Source organism: Sus scrofa, chromosome X (genome assembly GCF_054392235.1).
Source record: "Sus scrofa isolate SSC_HxYL_T2T_F1_AM1 chromosome X, Sscrofa_HxYL_maternal_Yorkshire_Landrace_v2.0, whole genome shotgun sequence".
NCBI lineage: Eukaryota > Metazoa > Chordata > Mammalia > Artiodactyla > Suidae > Sus > Sus scrofa.
In genome coordinates this window covers 65,224,875-65,243,838 of record NC_139401.1, presented here as the reverse complement: position 1 = coordinate 65,243,838, position 18,964 = coordinate 65,224,875, and the positions used below count along the sequence as shown (strand labels likewise).

At 50.0% G+C, this 18,964-nt stretch overlaps 1 long non-coding RNA gene across 2 annotated transcripts in view; it reads left to right on the top strand.

Moving 5' to 3' along the window:
- LOC106506983 (uncharacterized) overlaps nucleotides 1-18,964 on the top strand; it is a 63,191-nt gene that overhangs the window by 18,085 nt on the left and 26,142 nt on the right. For both annotated transcript variants that reach the window (XR_002340616.2, XR_014834766.1), the window contains one exon: nucleotides 7,289-7,468. This is a non-coding gene — a long non-coding RNA (uncharacterized LOC106506983). The remainder of the gene's footprint in view (nucleotides 1-7,288; nucleotides 7,469-18,964) is intronic.

Below are 18,964 nucleotides of genomic sequence, written 5' to 3'. Positions count from 1 at the left end.
TTGTGGGAGAAAGCGGAGGCTGTCTTGAGGGAGAGGTAGTGGGCTCCTAGTTGCCAGACCCCAGGTCCTGTGGCTTTCCAGCTCCTCCCACCCCTCACCACCTCCAAAGGCCCCAGGTCTCCTCACTGTATTAGCCCTCATTTGGCCAGGTAGATTCCAACACCTAATGAGTACCCAGGAGCATGGCACCATTTCCAGGCAGTAGTACACACATTCTCTTGTTGCAGCCTCTCAGTAGCTGTGACAGTAGGAACCAGCCATCACATCTCAGAATATATTACCTTGGCATTGGCAGAAAGCTCCGGACGCCCTGGTAGAGTTTTACCTTAAATGGGGCCAGGCCCATTCTCACTGACTGTGGACCTTGGGGTGCTGACACCTGCTCTCCTCAGAGCCAGCAAGGGCTGGAGTGTAGAGGCTGCCCCCCAGCCATCTCTGGCACCCAGCCTGGAGCATCAAGGTCCAATGGTACTTGGGTCCCGAGGAGCTTCACACATGAAACCTGGCCTGAGGTACCACCTTGCTCCTGGCAAGTGCCAGTGAATGGGTGCCACACCCTTCCCCTCTTTCCTCGCTACCAGCAGCAGTGGCCCAACTTGTCACTGCTTTCTTTGGACACCAAAGTCTGGGGAGCGGTGTAAAGAGCACTGACTTTGGAGCCAGACCTAGTCTCAGATCTCAGCCCCATGGTTTGTAGTCTGTGTTTGACTTTGGACAAGTCATTTCACCTTTCCAAATGAGCCTCGGTTCCTCATAAGTAGAATAGACACGGTAGCCCCTTTGCCCTGAAAACTTACCTTGAGGGATAAGTGAGATGAATAAATTCAAGATCACCTGACACAGTTGGCCATCAATGAGGAATAATTCCCCCTGTGGCCACTCACAGTCTCTTAGAAAAATGTTCCTGGTCCAAGGAGTCCCAATCTCCATCTCAAGACTTCATGTGGCCCTCTTACTTCCAGCTTCCTGTCCATGTCTTGCCTATTATTGATTATCCTGTGGCTTCTTGTTCCATGAGCCTCTTAAGGAGAGGCACCCTTCAGCCAGATGGAGCTGGAGGAGAATATGATCCACCCTGGGAGATTTTAGAGAGGATGCTGGTGGACCTCTAGGTCAGAAACCTCAGTCTCTGCAACTTTATTTCTAGTCCACTCCTTCTTATCCTGCTGTCAGGGAGAGGGGGAACAGCTGGTTCCCATCCTGCAAATAATAAGCCTGCCATGCAAATCATTTTCCAAAATCATTAGGCCACAAAGATTCGATTCAGTTGCAATGTTTGCATTGGCCCTGCCTTCATTTCCCAGAGACTGGAAGACATTCACTTGTAGAGACAATGGCACAGAGACACACCTGAGAGAACAAGAGATCTCAGGTCAGAGGCTTGCACAGATTTTCCCAGAGAGAGAAACAACCAGGATGATGGTCTCAGTGGAGCCAGGAAGGCCCCTCAGTCCAGAGACCCAGAGCTTGGGAGGGATTTGGAATCTCCACACTTTTTGGAAGGAGCCAAAACAGCTGCCCTATCATAGAAGCAAGAACTCGACTGGACTGAAACCTTCCAGGTGCCCAGCCCTGTGCTAAGAGGAGAGAGAAGGAATGAAGGGAATGTCTTGTGCTCTTGGGGACTTTGCAGTCTAGTTTGAAGAGACAGAAAACACCCCCCCACACACATAAATACACACACAGATACACACGCCAAGTTAAATAATAGAAAGTTTCCTAACAACAATGCATGAGATGTTACCAGATAGCATATGCTTTGTGCCAGATGGAGGGGCTTGGGAATAGGTGCCAGAGGACACTAGAGCAGGAAGAAAGCACACAGTGGCCTTTCTTTGGCCAGCCCTGCCACATCTGCCCAAGGAATCAGGGAAGAGCCACTTTCCTCTCTCCTGGTCACAAAGAAATCATCAGCCTTTGGCATTCTGGGAGAGTTCCCTGTGAAAAACCTGGAGTTTTCCCAATGAATTGGGTCAAATGGTGGCAACTCATGTCTCTCAGCCACCTAGCCTCCTACTAGGGGATATTCAGGTACTTAAAGGGGGTAAGGTGATGGGGAAGGCCATGATGCCTCAGTGAGATTCAAAGGGAGGAAAAGGAACTCCTGCTGGTCATAGAACACCCACTGTGTGCTGGACATTGTGACAGGCATAGTTTAGTGTAATTAATGTGTCTTGGGGTATTCCCCCTTGGGTCTGTTTTATATGTTACTCGTTGTGCTTCCTGGATTTGAGTGATTCCTTCCCCATGTTAGATAAGTTTTCAGTTGTTATCTCTTCAAATATTTTCTCTGGCCCTTTCTCTCTCTCCACTTCTTGCACCACTATTATAATATGGATGTTGGTGCATTTAACGTTGTCCCAGAGTTCTCTTAGACTGTCTCCATTTATTTTCAATCTGTTTTCCTTTTTCTGTTCTGCATCTGTGATTTCCACCAGTCTGTAATCCACCTCGCTTATTCATTCTTCTGCCTCCTGTATTCTGCTGTTGGTTGCTTCTAATGAATTTTTTATTTCAGTTATTGTATTTTGCATCTCTGTTTGCTTAAGTTTTAAATCTTGTATTTCTTTGCTCAGTGTTTGCTGTAAATTATCAGTCTTTGCCTCCAGTTTGTTTTCAAAGCCTTGCATCATCTTCAGCATCGTAAGTCTGAAGTCTTTTTCCTGAAGGCTGAGAATCTCCAGACCACCTAACTGTTTTTCTGGGTTTTTTTCTTGTTCCCTTATCTGAATTATAGTTCTCTGCCTTTTCATTTTTATAGGTTTTTGGTGTGGTCTCCTTTTTGCGGACAATAGAGTTGCAATCTCTCTTGCTTCTGGTGTCTGCCCCCCTTGTGGCTGAAGTTGGCATGGGGGCTTGCTGTAGGCTTCCTGATGGGAGGGATAGGTGCCTGCCCACTGGTAGGTGGAACTGATTCCTATCCCCTTGGTGGGTGGGGCTTTGTCTCTGGGTGAGATTAGAGGCAGCTGTGTGCCTGAGGGGTCTTTAGGTAGCCTGTTTACTGAGGGGTGGGGCTGTAATCCCGCCTGGATTGTTGTTTGCCCTGGGGCTTCTCAGCTGACTGATGGGTGGGGCCAGTTTTCCCAAAATGGCCACTTCTAGAGGAACACAGCTGATGAATATTCCTGAGACCTTTTCCTCCATTATCTCCTTCCCCCACAACAAGCCAGTCACCCCCTGTTTTCCCATGAGATCCTCCGAGAACTGCAATCAGATCTGATCCAGATTCCTATGGAGCCTTTGCTTTGCCCTGGCACCCAGTGCACATGAAAGCCTGTGTGTACCTTTCAAGAATGGGGTTTCCATTTCCCCCAGTCTTGTGGAGCTCCTGAGCACAAGCTCCACTGGCCTTCAATGCCAGATGCTCTGGGAGTTCTTTCTCCCAATGCCAGATCCCTAGGCGTGGGGACCTGACATGGGGCTCAGAACTCTCACTTCTGTAGGTGAGTCTCTGATACAGTTACTTTCCAGTCTGTGGGCTTTCCATCTGATGGTATGGGGTTGCTTATATCATATAATCCCCCCCGCCATCTTTATGTGGTCTCCTCTTTGTCTTCTGAAGTAGAATATCTTTTTGAAGGTTTACAGTCCATTTGGTTGAAGATTGTTCAGCATTTGGTTGTAATTCTGTTGTTTTCATGAGAGAAGATGGTGAGCTCTAGTCTTTCTATTCCACCATCTTAATCCTGTCTCTCCAACACAATTTTCTTATCTTGTAATTCTGTGGATTAGATGTTTGACATATGTCTCACACACTGAGTATGTATCAGGGTCTGTTCTAAGCACCAGGAATCAAGCAGTCAACCAAACAAAACATTTGTCCTCCCAGAGCTTTCATTCTAGTTGGTGGGCAGAGAGGAGACCCATGGATATTTTCTATTCCAGGTAGGAGAAACAATTTTAGAAACATTATTCTGGCCTCAGAGAGAAAGATGAATTGGAGAAGAAGAAGCTGGAAGTTGAGTCCTGCATATCTTTTTTCTTTCAGTAATTCCCTTTGCTTAATTTATCAGTAATGTTGTTCACACAGCCGGGGTCTTCATCACCCCTGACTTTGTCCTGAGATGCTGTCCTGGGTTGATGCTGCCCCCCCAGGCCTAGTTAAGAAATATGTCATGGAAGCCTCTGCAAATTCCAGAAGCCCATTTTCCAGATGAGGAAACTAAGGTGCAATAAAGTGGAAGGACTTGAGCAAGGGCAAAAAGTTAGCAAGCAGCTGAGCTTGGATTCCAGATCTAGCTTCAAAAACCTTCCTTTTCTCACTCCCCCACAGAATGAGTGGGGCTGGCCCTCCCCAAGAAAACCAGCTGATCTGGGGTAGCCAAGGCTCCCAAATCACTTTCTTTCTCCCTAGGGACCTCATGTTACCATCTCAGAAGGCCTCAACTCCTGAGGATTCAGCAGTCAATGCAACTTGCGCCCTGCTAGGCTTCTATCCCAGGATGATGGGGTTTGTCTGCCTGGAGACAGAAAAGAGCCTCCATCAGTGATCCAGCCTCTTTTCTCCCAGCTTAGATGGAGCCTTAGTTACAAGAGAGGCCGAGTCTAGTCCTGTGCTCTCCCTGACCGAGTCTTTATGAAGCCATATCTAGTGATGGGGGGATTGGATAAAAAGTGCTTGGGAGTGCCTCTTTTGCCTGAGACCAGTGTAGGTCAGAACTCACTGTCTGGCCTGTTACAGAATCCTGTGCCAAGAGGTATTCAGAGATGTCATATGTATAGTCTATCCTCCAGCCTCCTCTGACCTAACTGAACAGATATCGTTATGACAAATCTCAAGAACCTGAGTGTTCAAGTCAGCTCCTGGCCAGGGGGCTGTTCTCAGGGCAGGCTCTGAGCCTGCAGAAATTGCCTTGGTTCTTAGAATTGCTGTGGGAAGCATTTTCCACATCACCAAAGATAACTGCCTAGAGCCCAAACCTTCAGTCATTACCACCACCATGACCACCACCACCACGATTTCTTCTACCTTCATTGCCACCACTGACACTTTCATCAGCATTATGACTAAGTTAATTAGATCTGACATTGCTGTCCTCACCTGCCTCAACTTTAACATTTGTGCCACAACTGTTATCACCAACAACCACCAATACTGCCAGTCATGTAATTTCCCCCTACTGCTACCTCCTCCATGATCTTCTCTGAAAATATGTTTACTTATTTAAAAGACTAATTGGCATTGCTTTTCATTCAGAGAGAACATCAGGAGCCCAACCTCTGCCCTCTAGTCAAAGACTGATGAACTAACATAGTCATGTGCCTATGGGACCCATCAAACCCAACCTGTATACCTGTCATGCTATTGACATGTTTGAGAGTGTCTGTTCAGGTCAGGGACCACAGCCCTGCCAAGGGGGAGGGAATTCTGGGCCTTGACTTGGTCAAGTGCTGTTCCCCTGGTTCATCTGGGCATGGCTGGAAGCCCTACTGATGCCTGAGGGAGGGGCTGGTGAAGAAGGGCCATGCTTAAAAGGCTATTGGCAGGGGATGGGTAGGGCCCAGAGGAACCACCTGCTAGAAGTGTAGGCTAGACCTGGGGTCTGGAGGTCCCCAAAGCCTTGAAGTTTGCTTGCTCCCACGGCTGGCTCCCATGAAGACCTGTGCCCAAATGTTAATGGAGAGGAGGTGACTCATGTCAGGCTCCAGGGCAAGGCGTGAGAGGCAGCCTAGGATATGCCTACCAAAGACTCTAATAGGGTATGTGAGTATGTAAGTGTGTTTAAGAGTGTGTTAGTGTGTGTGTGTGTGTGTGTGTGTTGGGGTAGAGAAATATATTCCATTTTCTTTCTGAGCAAACTCTGGGTACCAAGGGTAGGGCAGTGCTACTCTGGGCTGAAGAGGGTAAGGGGTTTCCTAGCTTATGCCCCTGGGGAAAAGTCTTGCAAGCTCAGTGCACATTAGTAGCCTTCTTTGCCCAGATGGCAGCACCAACCCCCGCTCTTTGATCTGCCTCCATCCATTTAGTTATGTCCAAGAGAGGAGCAGGCTGTGGCTATTCCTCATTTATATGAATGGAGAATGGCCTCAGAGACAATTTCGCCCCTCCAGTGACAATATGCTCCTTCTATCTCTTTCCTGGATTCCAGTTCTATCTCAGGACAGGGCTGACTGTCCTGTGATAGATAGTCTGTTTAAAATCCCTGTTTGTTTACACTCTGGTGGGATGTCTGGAATCTGCCTCAAAATAATCCTTGGATGGGAAGTGGGTGCAGATAGGGGTGGAACAAGATTGGCCATAAGTTGATAATTGTTAAAGGTGGATTGTTGGTACATACATGGGAACTCATGAAGCCATTTTGGCTACTATTACATATATGTGAAAGTTTCCATAATAAAAAGTGAAAGCAAAACTGAACAAAACAAAGCAAAAATGCAAAACCATGTATGTGTTGAGTTGAAGTCATACTTTCTAGCAGTTTCCACACACAGATCCCCGATATGCCTACTCAGACCGTACAGACCATCCTTGTTCCCCCTGCCTTGTGTTGATCTTTAGCTATTTGCACAGAAGCATGACCTTTGGAGCCAAGCAGATTTGGGTTGTGGGCTGGCTCTGCCACTTCTAGATGTGTGACCTCCTGCAAGTTACTCCATTTCTCTGAGTCAGATGATGGTGACTCTCTTAGGGTGGTTATGGGGGTTCCACATCCACGAATCCCTTCACACAGTGTTCAGCATATTGTGAGTGCTCAATATGATTGAACCTGTGGAAGACATTGCTCTTTTAGACCAAGGTTCAGGGGCCTTGTTGCACAGGGTCAATGGCCCCAGTTTCTCTATTTCTCATGCATTACATCTCTGGCCTGGGTGACCTGCCCTTGTTGTTTATCAGCATGCCTTGGCAAATGTGGGTTGACTACAATCAGGCCCCATATTCCAGATGGTCTGGACAGACAGAGTCCAATAGAGCTATTAACTCCCTGCATCTGGGAACTGTATTTCTATTCATACAGCCTGAGATTTCATTAGCTTTTGTCACCACCACGTCACACTGTTGGCTTCTGTGAAGCTTGTGGTCAACTCAAAGTCCTTGGACTTTTTCACACATGTGGCTGTTAAGCCCCGTCTCCCCAGCCTGTATTTATGTAGTTGGGCTTTTAGTCTCAACGCAAGACTTCACGTTGACCTCCATTCAGTTTTATCTAGTGGGTTTTAGCCCCTGCTCCCAGTCCATTGAGATTTTTTTGTGTTGTTTTCATTTTTAAATTCAACATATTAGTTAGGCCTCACAGCTTCGGGTCTTGGGAAATCTGTTGGTGACCATGCCTTCTGCATCCTCCTCCAGGTCACTGATAACCTTGATGTGCAGGCAAGAATGGAGGCCCAAGACCCTGTAGCAGCATGCTAAATAGTTCCTTCCTGGCTGACATCAATCAAGACTCTTCAAGTTCCATTGTTCAGCTGCAAAAGCCCTTCACCGGAACTTCTCCAGCCCACAATTCTCCACCTTGTTCACAAGCACAGGGTGAGTAGACTTGTCAGAGCTTTGTTGAACTCCAGAGACTGACACAGTCACAAAATAGAGTGAGGCCCAGTTGGCCCTGGTACTGCTTCCTCACCTCCTGGGAGGTTTCCTGACAACTAGCAACTTGACGGTTTTCTTGACAATTTTGTCAAAGTTCCAGACTGAGCTAAGTGGTTTCATATTGGCAAAGTCTACCTTTCCCCCATTGAAAATCGATGCTATACTCAAAAATCTTCCAGTCTCCGTGAGTTCTTTGAGTCACTGATGGTTCCCACCTCATACCTACAAATGTCTTCAGGACTCTGGACTTAGAGATGAAGTCATTTAAAATGACAACAGTGCATTTAACATCCCTGGGCTGGGCACTGTGGTGAGTTAGCACCGAGTGAGATGTGATTCCTCTGCTCAGTGAGCTGCCCATCTAGTGGGAGAGAGGAGACATGCCAAAGGTTTTAATAAAAGATAGAAGGTGACAAGTGCCTGAAAAAGGCACAGATAGAATGTTGAGAGCTTTGGAGGAAAAGGAGCCGGGCAGCTGAGAGGCAATCAGAGCTGGCTTTGTGGAGGAGGTCACTTTGGAGCTGGGCCTTAAAGCATGGGCAGGATTTGAATAAGTGCTGAGGAGGTGAGAGGGTTTCTCAGCAGGTGGAAGAGACCGAGTAAAGGCATGGAGGTGGGGACCTTGCTGGAGGTATGTAGCATGGACGGTAAGTGATAATCATAATAGCTGCCTTTGTATGTGCCCAGGATTGTAATAAGCACTCTACATATATTATCATGGAATCACAATACCTACTGTGAGGCAGACACAAGATATGAAGCATGCTCATCTTCATTTGGTACAGGAGCTAATAAAGGCTCAGCACGATTCAATGACTTGCCTAGGGTCACACAACTAGCATGTGGCCTAGCCAAGCCTTTTAGCAAGAGCTGTCTGACTCCAAAACCTTTATTCTTAACTAATAAGTCACCCAAGTCTCCATCTTGTAGCCTCTGTTGCTCTTCATTGCATCTTTGCCTCTGTTTGCTTTTCCCTCCTGGTCACAAGTGTTTTTGGGTACCAGGCTGTGGGCTTTCTCCCTGTCTTCCCAGAACAGCAGGCCCAGCCCTTTCCTTTGGATCTTGTGGCCTCCAAGTAGAGCTCTTAAACACTTCCCGCTGCCTATGCCTCTCTGCTGGCATCACTACCTTCTGATTTTCCCCCACTGTGACTCCATTCCCCAATGGCATGGTTGTCTGCCTCACTTGGTAGCCTTGTGTATGACTTTTCCATTTTGGAGTTCGTTTTTTAAATTTTTTAAAATTAATTAATTTTTTTTTCTTTTTTGGCTGCTTTGTGGCACATGGCGTTCCTGGGCCAGGGATCAGATCTGAACCACAGTTGCAACCTATGCTTCAGCTGCAGCAAGGCCAGATCCTTTAACCTATTGTGCTAGGCCAGGGATTGAACCTGTGTCCAGGTGCTGCTGATCCCGTTGCACCACAGTGGAAACTCCTCTGAGTTCTTTTAGAAAATCTTCTTGGTAGTTCTTTTATTTCCAATACCCTCCCTCTTTTGTCTGGACTCCAGGCAGTTCCAACATTCAAGTCTGCTATTCTGGTCCTCCCATCCTTCCTGAGCCTTCAAGCCATCATCCTTTGAAGGGTGTTGGGCAATGAGATCATAGTCCGCCCATCTTCCACCCCAGCCTTTGCCCTGGCTTCTCTGAACTCTGCATCTGCTGTGCTCGGGGGCCATGCTGGGGCTCAGCCCTGACTCAAAATGGGAGCCAGTCCTGAGCAACTCACTCGCCTCCTCCCAGGGCCCCCAGCACTTCCTCCTTCCCAGCCAGGTCTTCCTTGGAGGCCAGGATTGAACCAGAGATGCCACTGGCCCATGCCCTCTGAGCTGCCCAAGTCACCAAGGCCCACTAAAGCCTGTCCCCCTTCTAGCAGCAGGGGTCTGAGGCCCACACCTGTCTGGAGAGGGAATACCAAACCCCTGACTGTGGGGAGGGGGCTGCAATAGAAGTTTTCTGGTGTGTTCGTGTGTGTGTACTGATATGCATACACACGCGTGAGGGCTGCACCTCTCACAGAATGATTCCACCTCCCCTTCTAGAAGATCCCTTCCTGTATGTCATGGGACCCACCCCATCAGGCCTCAGTGTTAGCATCCTGGTTCTCTGTACCTTCAGGGAGCAGCATTTTGAGGTCCCTCTGGCTTTTACCTTGCTTGGAGGCGCAGGAAGCTCTAACCAGGAGATCTTCTGGCCTCAGAAATCACAACACCCCAGTTCAATCTTCCACTAGCTTATCTCCTCGCTTGACCAAACTCAGCCCATTTTCTCTGCTCTCTTTCAAAATTAGACAGCAGAGCACAACCCAGGAGCCCACTCTGGCTTTGGAGATGGTGGAACCGAGTCTATGACCTGTAGGCCCCCGGAACAGTCTTTTGCAAACTGCAGAGTGCAAGTTATTAGCAAGTCTTGTAATCAGTTCCGGGAACCTTGATTAGGATTTTAAAAATAGGAAATAGAGGAGTTCTCTTGTGCCGCAGCAGCTTAAGGATCTGGCCTTGTCATTGCAGCAACTCGGGTTCAATCCCTGGCTGGGAAACTTCTACATACTGTGGGCACAGCCAAAAAAAAAAAAAAAGGTATATTCACATAGACCATTTGAAGTATCATTACACAAATCTCAAGAAATATAAAATGCTCAAAATATTATAAAAAATAAGAAATAGAGTACGTCTGTGCAGTAAGGATAAGTACTGTTTCATGAAACTTCTGTTTCCATTTTATACATACATGCTTTTACATATACACACATATATAGAATACATATATGTATGTATTCTATATATGTGTATGTATTTTATATAGGTATATGTGCGTGTGTGTATGTTTGTTTTACCATGGAGTGCAATTTAGAAAAACCCTCAATGCACTGTTCTATAGTCTAGCTGTGTGACCTTGCAAAAGTTGCTTGCCCTCTCTGGTCCTCATTTTCTCATGTGGAAAATAGGAATAATAACCTCTCCCTTTCTCTCATTCCTTTTTGGCGTGAGGTCTGCATGGCATATTTCAGGAAGCACTTTGAAGATAGGAGTTATGTCTTGGAGGCGATAGTCTCCATTGTGCCTGTCCCTCTCTCATCCTTCTGTTTCCTCTCTGGGGCATCTCAGCCATTTGGTACCCCATGTGGGCTGTACCAGAGCATCCCTAGGGTGGGGATCCCTGGCTGCAAGACAGAAGGCCCCAGCATGGCTACTCTGAAGGAGCTGCCCATCCAGCCCTCCCTGCAGGGAGCCAAGAGGGGCAGACAGAAGTTACTCATCCCTCCTGCTGCAGCAATGAAAACCAGGTATCTCCCGTTGCCCATGTGCCTGGCCTGGCTTCATTTCCTCAGATGTGGCTTTAGAGGAGGCCCCAAGGAGAATATCCTGAAGGCTAAGCTTGCAACCAAAGTGGGCAGAGGAGTTCCCATTGTGGCATAGTGGAAATGAATCTGACTAGGATCCATGAGGACACAGGTTCGGCCCCTGATCTTGCTCAGTGGGTTAAGGATCTGGCGCTGCCTTGAGCTATGGTGTAGGTCGCAGACGCGGCTCCAATCTGGTGTTGCTGTGGCTGTGGTGTAGGCCAGTGGCTACAGCCCTGATTTGCCCCCTAGCCTGGGAAACTCCATACGTGGCCCTAAAAGGCAAAAAAAAAAAAAAAAAAAAAAAAAATGGACAGAGGGGGAAAAGGGAGGAAGCTACAGAATTTCCATCCCCAGAGGAGGCCACAAAGACTACAAAGACTACAGCCTGTGGACACAGATACACCTGAGTTTGAGGCCCTGCTCTACCACTCTCTAGCTGTGAGGGCGCCAGTCACTCAGTCCATCATGCTAAGCCTCAGTCTTCTCATCTGTGAAATGGAATCATGAGCTCTACCTTGCAGAGCCATGGCAGCAGTGAGCTACTACACAGGAAAAGAAAAAAAAACATATGAGGCTTTTTCGGTCCCCTCTGAGCCCTGCCCATGTTCCTCCATTTTACTGCAGGAGGGAGCGCTTCTAGAAGAGATACCTGCATGCATATGTGAGTGAGTGAGTCAGTGTATGTGTATGAGAGAGAGAGAGGTTTGTGTACACTTTGGTTGATGGTGGGGTGGGACAATATTTCAAATCCCTCAAGAAAAGCAGCGGCCGTCCCATTTCTTCCATTTTCTCCAGGCCACATTTTCATCTGAAACACAGGAACCTCGTTTCCCTGTCTGAGTGTCAGTTTCCACAACTGATTAAAGTGGGATCAGTGCCCCAGGCCTCTCATCAGGACACTGGGCAGAGTACAGAAAAGTGTGTGGGTGTGAGGCCCAGGCACCAGCCTCTGCCATCTGTGGGTGGCATCTCTACATGGCCTCTTCTCTGCGTTGAGGAAAGGGGGCTCCACCCTCTCCAGGTCACCAAGGCCTCCCAGCACCTGGGCCCCTGGGAGACAGGAGGAGACAAGCCCAGGATGGTGGCCTCCTGCTCCCTACAGCTCCTACCCTTAGGTGACGGACCAGTCCTGAGGTAGTGCATGAAGATGGCTGGTCAGGCCCAGGCTGGGGAATAGGCAGAGGACATCAGAGTCAGTCCTATTAGAAATGAAAGAGACCCAAGTTGGCTCGGGGCCTGACTTCAGGGTGGGGGGCAGAAAATGAGCAGTGGCCTGCCTACTCCAGGGGTGGGATGAGGTTGAGGTCAGCACCCGCCTTGGGGCAGGGGGCTCCTGCTCTGGTCCCTTGTAGCTCTCTGGGGCTGCCCTCCAAGGCCCTGTCCCCAGCCCACCTTGCCTCTTCCAGCATAGTTCCTGCAGTTCCCGAGGCAGGTGTCCCCTCACTGAATGGCCAGGCCACTCTATTTCCCACTCCTCCCCTCTTCTTCCTGCTCTGGCTATGCTTCACCTCCTCCTCCTCCTCCTCTTCCTTGAAGCCAACTTGGCTGTTAACACCTCAGAGATATTTGTAGATCTCTATCTCAGGAGGCCGTTGGCCTGACTCATCCCAGCCGCCAAACCCTGTCTGCTGGCTCCTTTCATATCCCCCTTTCAGCCAATCTCTCTTCTTCCTTAATCATTTTCTTTCTCCCTCTAAACACCCTCCAGCAACTCTGGCTTCCCTTCTCTACCTTGACTGTTTTTCACTTGAGAATTTCTCAGGGTAGCTCCATGCCACTGTCTCCGAGGGTGGACCAAGGGCAAAGTGGCAAAGGCCACCAGAAGCTTGCTGGAGGCCTCCAGTTGGCCACTGGCTCTCTGCACCAGAGTTTGGACAAATGGCTTTGCTCTGCGGGGCCTCAATTTCCTCTTCTGGCAAATGGGCAACAATGTTCTCAGCCCTGCCAAGGTCACAGGCCTGTTGTTGTTGGGTTGTTGTTGTTTTTTTTTTTTTTTTTTGGACCTGCCCTTGACATGTGGAATCAAACTTGCGCCACAGCAGTGACAATGCTGGATTCTTAACCAACTGGGCCACCAGGAAACTCTTCAGGCCTGTTGTGAGGAGAAAAATGAGATCATGTGCGGGAACAGTCCTCTGAAGATGGTGCACTTGGGCAGGACTAGTGCTTCTTTGCCCCGAGAAGAACACTCCCTCCGGGCCCACCACAGGCCTGCTCGCCTGCTCACGCTTTCTGCTTCTCCTTCTTTGCCTCTGTCTCTTGCTATCCCTTCTCTTTGTTTGTCCTTTTTTTCTCTGCTTTCCTCTCATTCTCTCTTGTCTCTGTCTCAGTAGAGAGTTCTCTTCCTGACCAGCTGCATGGCCAGCCTTGGCTGGTGCCTGACAGCCCCCCAGAGGGAAAGAATGGAGGAGCCCAAGGCTTTGGACCAAGAGACCCCAGCAAGCCCCAGAGATTAGAAAAGACTGGATACAGGGACTTGCCCCAGACTTTTCCCCAAGTGCTTTGTCCAAAGCTGGGCTGTGGATGGCTTGATAGGGGTGGATTGCACAGAATTTTCGTATTATTTATGCCAAACTAGCTCCTAAGAATTTTCCTCTTCCAGTGTTGTTCCCCCTTCCTCTGAGGGCACGTCTTGAGGTGGCCTGGGCCCATTCCCACACTCTGGGCCTCGGTGTCCCTGTCTGCCATGAAAGGGGCTGGACTAGGACAAGGACAAAGACCCTCCCAGCAGGGACTCTCTGTGTCACCTGAAAAATGCCATCTGTTCAGCCACATCTCCCAGAGGCCCCAGGGGTTTCTGTCCTGGAGGCCAGTTCAGGGTGGCTTCACTGTGATACCTCGAATCTCAGCAGCCCTGCTTTCCAGTGGGTCTTCAAATGAGGCTCTTACTAGGAAAGCCAAAGACCTGAATCCCAGAGAAGGAGAACTTTCTTTTTTTTTTTTTTTTTTTTTTGCCTTTTAGGGCCGCACTTGTGGCATATGGTGGTTCCCAGGCTAGGGGTCGAATTGGAGCTACAGCTGCTGGCCTACACCACAGCCACAGCAAGGCCAGATCCAAGCCATGTCTGTGACCTACACTACAGCTCATGGCAATGCTGGATCCTTAACCCACTGAGTGAGGCCAGGGATGAAACCTGCATCCTCATGGATGCTAGTCAGATTGGTTTCTGCTGAGCCACAATGGGAACTCCAGAGCAAGAGCACTTTCAACAGAGGTGGGCATGGGCTTGGCGAGGTGACCTCAGGACAGCCAAAGAATGGGCCCTCTCCCTATGGGCAATGGGGGCAGAAAGTCCTGGGTTCAATTCCCAGCAGCTCTTCCACTGTCACGCTGTGTGATCTTGGCCAAGTCACTTCCGTCTCTAAGTATCTTCACCAGGAAAATAAGGATGAAAGGGTCTTTCCGTCACAGGATAAAGGAAGAGATCTGTGAAAGTGCTCGGTATTATGCATGGTTCATCAGACATGAAAGATTGCTTTCCTCCTTCTCCAGTCTTTCCTGTACAAACCTTCCCTGGTGCCCTCCTCCTGCTCTCACTCCCTCCTTCTCAGCGCTGGGAAAGGCAGCCAGGCCCTGGCCACTCTCAGAGGCAGAGCCGACCAGTGGGTGCCCGGGTTCACCTTTGGTGGTTCAGCAGCTGCCTAAATCCTCTTGGGAACCACACAGTGGGGGTGGGGGAGAGGGAGAGCTGGCAGGGAAGGAGCAGAGCAGAGACAGAGAGTGAGAGCGACAGGCAGGGAGAAAGACAGAGAGACACAGAGAGAGAGAGAGAAAAGAAGACACATGTGGGGGGAGTTCCCATCATGGTGCAGTGGAAACAAACCCGACTAGGAACCATGAGGTTGGGGGTTCGATCCCTGGCCTCACTCAATGGGTCAAAGATCTATCTGGCGTTGCTGTGAACTATAGTGTAGGTCACAGACGCAGCTCGGATCGTGTGGCTTTGCTGTGGCTGTGGCATAGACCAGCAGCTATAGCTCCGATTCAACCCCTAGCCTAGCTCCAATTCAACCCCTAGCCTGGGAACCTCCATATGCCATGGGTGCGGCCCTAAAAAGTAAATAAATAAATAAATAAATAATAAAAATAAAATAATAAAATAAAAAGAAGATGTGCATGGGGACACTGAGAGATGGCCAAACCTAGAGAAAGAGATGCATTGGGAGAAAAGCAAACAGAGAGAGGTCCAAGCAGAGAAATAAAATGGAGAGAGGGCCACAGGCCAGGCTGGGGGGAAAGGGGCAGGGAGAGGCCGACAGAGTGAGCTGGAAAGAGAAACAGAGGCCACCAGAAAGAGTCAGAGACAAAGAGAGGAGGAGACAAAGACAGACAGAACGGGCTATGGAGACCTCGAATGGAGAGGAAAGAGGGAAGGGGGGGAGGGGCGGGAAGAGAGGGGGAGGGAGTTGTTAGTTCAGGGCTGAGCACAAGGCTGACACAGCACATTCTCTGTACTCCCCACCACCGGCCTCCAGCTGCCCCCCTCCCCTTTTCTTTATCACTGGGCCCTTGGCGGGGAAAGAGGCCCTGTTGCCTGCCTGTTCTGCACATTCTTCTAGTCCAAGGTTAGCTAGTGCTCCCCAGCCCCTTCCCCACCCTCCTCCACCTCCTCAGCAGCAGCCCACAGCTCAGGTGGGGAGGAAGCAGGTGACCACCCTAGGGAGAGAGGGTAACATTCCAGCTCTTCAGCAGCCTGAAGAGGAGGAGGAAGGGGGCAAGGGGATGGGGATGGAGGAGGCTGGTCTGCAAGCTCCCTCTGATGCTGTCATCTCCTGGAGGGCTTGCCAGGGTCCCAGGCCTCCCCCGAGGTTCTGGGCCAGGCCTCAGATTTTGGCCCAGGATTGCCGCTGAGTTCAGCCCCACCTCTGATGCTGTAGTGGCCCTTGGGAGCTAGGGATGGCCAGCTCGCACTTCCTAAATGGAAGCAGATCCCGTTTTTCCTCAAACTAGCATCTGTCAGATTTCTAGGTCTGGCCTCTGAAGAAGCTGAGGGGGATCCAGAAGGAGGGGCAACTGTAAAGTCAGGCAACAAACAGAGGTTGTCAAGCCTGCATGGCTCACAGAGCTGGGTTCTTTAGGAACTAACAAGATCAAGGTCCTGAGGGGAGGTTTGCTTCCTGGGGAGCTCCTTGTGCTCTACAAAGTTTAGGCTATGCAAGAGGGGAAAGGAGGAGTCAGCAGGGCACAAAGACTTGGCAGTGGCATCAGGTGGCTGCTTGGGGTGTTGCTGCTGGGGGCATTATGATTAGGGGTGACTGGGCAACTCAAGGCCAAGGGCAAGACTGGGCAGAGAAAGAAGATGAGAGTCCAACATGGGCCTCCCCACTCTTTCCTAAGCAAACATTTCTGAGTCCTTGAGGAAGGCCACTATGGATTTCTGCCCTTCCCTCCCCACTTTGGGGAATTAACTGGCTGTGGAGGGGACAAGAACTCACATCCTGGGTAGGAGGGATCTTTGAAGGAGCTGGAGTTGTTTATTCTGGAACAGAGAAAACTATGGGGACGGGTAGGAGGCGTGGTGTCCATTTTCAGAAAGGTGAAGAGTTGTCATGGGGCAGAAAATCTATAAAGCATTTTTGATCTGGACAAAACTCCTCAGGTCCAACTTTGAGGGGGAGGGACCAGCCAGAGGCCAGGGAAAACTCAAGGTGGGAGTGTAGATCATGGTACTCTTTCTCCTGCTCCCAAAGTTGGCTTTGCCACTCTAAGAGTTTACAAAGCAGAGTAGGCCCAAGAGGAAAGGGATAGAGAGGAGAATTCTGACTCTTCATAGGGAATCACTTCCTAACGACCAGAGCAAGTCCAAGAAGGGAAAGGTGCCAAGTCCCCTGGGACTGGAGGTGTGAGAGAAGTTCTTGGTAGGGCATGAGGTGGGAATGTGGTGAAATGGCCTGACGCTGAAGTGAGACAGTCCGACGTGGAGCAAGAACCATAGCCGTCCATGGGTTTGGCTCCCCCAGAGTCTGTTGCATCCTAGAGGAGCCCTAGGATAGGATCGCTGCCTAATCTTCCACTGGGCTCATGTCCTGATTCCTTCTGGGTCCACATCTGGGGATTTCATTGAAAGAGGCAGCAATCAAGGCTGACAGAATCAGCCCAGGGTGGGGCAGGGGTGCTGGGTGTGACAAAGCAAGCCTGTAAGCCACCTGGAAAGGTGATGAGCAACCTGTCCCTGGAAGTCTTCGAGAAAATGCTGGTTGACCACTGGGTAAAGCACTGCTGAGGGAGTCCTAATGGCCTAAGAATCTGTAAGGGGAAGACTCCTGGGATCTGTCTGGGCCATGCCAAGCAGGTGTCTCCTGGGCCGGGGCCAACTGGAAAAATACCCACTGGGCCCTGGCTGGGCCTCTGATCTTAGGGCTGGCAGCTCCAGGAGGCCCCCATCCTAATTCGCCTGCCCAGGCCGACCCCTGTCTGAGCGCAGCCCCACCTTCTGTCTGGCCAGGTGCGGCAGGGTGGAGTGCCCACGTGCAGACCTGAAATGAAGACCACGTGGCAGTCTGAGCCCCACCCATGCGAGTAGGGCCTGGCCAGGCCGAGGCTGAGTCCAGATGAGCCTCTCTCACCTTCAGGGCCTCCCCCTGAGTGGGTGAGGAAGGGCCCAAATGGCCATTCCTTTGAGGGCTATGCAGGTCTTTTTCTAGCTCCGTTTTTCTCTTTCTTCCTCTGAGCCCTGGCCTGGTGGCCCAGGCCCTTTCTGCCTGGTTGGACTGATCCTCTCTTATCTCCGCCCCCATCAACATTCCTCATTCCAGTTTCCCCATCCCAAGCTGGGACACATACCTGAAGGGCAGATCAAAGGCCCACAGCTGCTCTTGTCAGCTCCCATTAGACCTCTGCTGAGAAGGGGAGCCCACCCTGGCAGGCTGCCCTGGCCCCTTCGCCCTGCCTTCCCGAGCCTGGGCTTTCAGAGGCAGGCTCACCCCAAGGTGGTGCCTCCAGATGCTGAGGGGGCCCTGCCCCCTGCAGCCCCTTCCCCCTCCTCTCTTCTCTAAGGAGGAAAGAATGCCACAGATGCCTGAGTGAAAAGCAGGCCTGGAGCCTGGGGCTGGGCAGACAGCAGCCTGGCCTGCACAAACTCTGGCCCCTGGGGAAAGCCAGGCCCCATCCCAGCTGCCCCACTGGGGATTCTGCCAGAGGATACGAGGACTGAGAATGTTGCGCTCCAACAGCAGAGCTGTGCTCCCAGGAGCCTCGTGGAGTTCTGGGCTTCCTTCCCAGCCCTATCATGTCAAGGGAGCCTTCCAGGCGCTCATGACCAGCCCTCGTCCACATCACCTGCTACAGTGGTCCTCTCCGAACTTCCCCAAACATACATCACATATTTTCCTGACCTCCATGCTTCTTTTTTTTTTTTTTTTTTTTTTTTTTGTCTTTTTTGTCTTTTTAGGGCCGTACCCACGGCATATGGAGGTTCCCAGGCTAGGGGTCCAATTGGAGCTACAGCTGCCAGCCTATGCCAGAGCCCAGAGCCGTAGCAACACCAGATCAGAGCCGTGTCTGTGACCTACACCACAGCTCATGGCAATTCTGGATCCTTAACCCACTGAATGAGGCCAAGGATCGAACCTGCAACCTCAAGGTTCCTAGTCGGATCCATTTCTGCTGCACCACAACAGGAACTTCCCCCTCCATGCTTTTGTACCCATTTTCCTACCTGCTTAGGTTGCCCTTCTCCACCTGACAAAATCCTACCCCACAGGAAGAAATAGGATACCAAGCTACATATATAGTACATTCCTTTTTTTGTTTGTTTGTTTTTGCTGATTTTTTGTAGAAAAGGTACATAATAATGACTTATTCTTGCTGAGGGCTTACTATGTTCCAGGCTCCATTCTAAGTGTTTCATAACTTATTTAATCTTCATAACCCTTCTATGGGTTAGGTACCACTATTCTCACTGCCATATTCCGGATGATGAAACTGAAGCCCATAGTAGGATAGCATCTCGCTCAGTAACACACAGCTAGTAAGTGGCAGAGCTGGCTCAGAGTCCAGGCTTCCAGTCCTCAGACTCTGCAGACTCTCATTTGTGGAGCCACAGCAAGAGAAGAAGGCGCCTGTACTTTTGTGCCTAACTTAACTGTGAC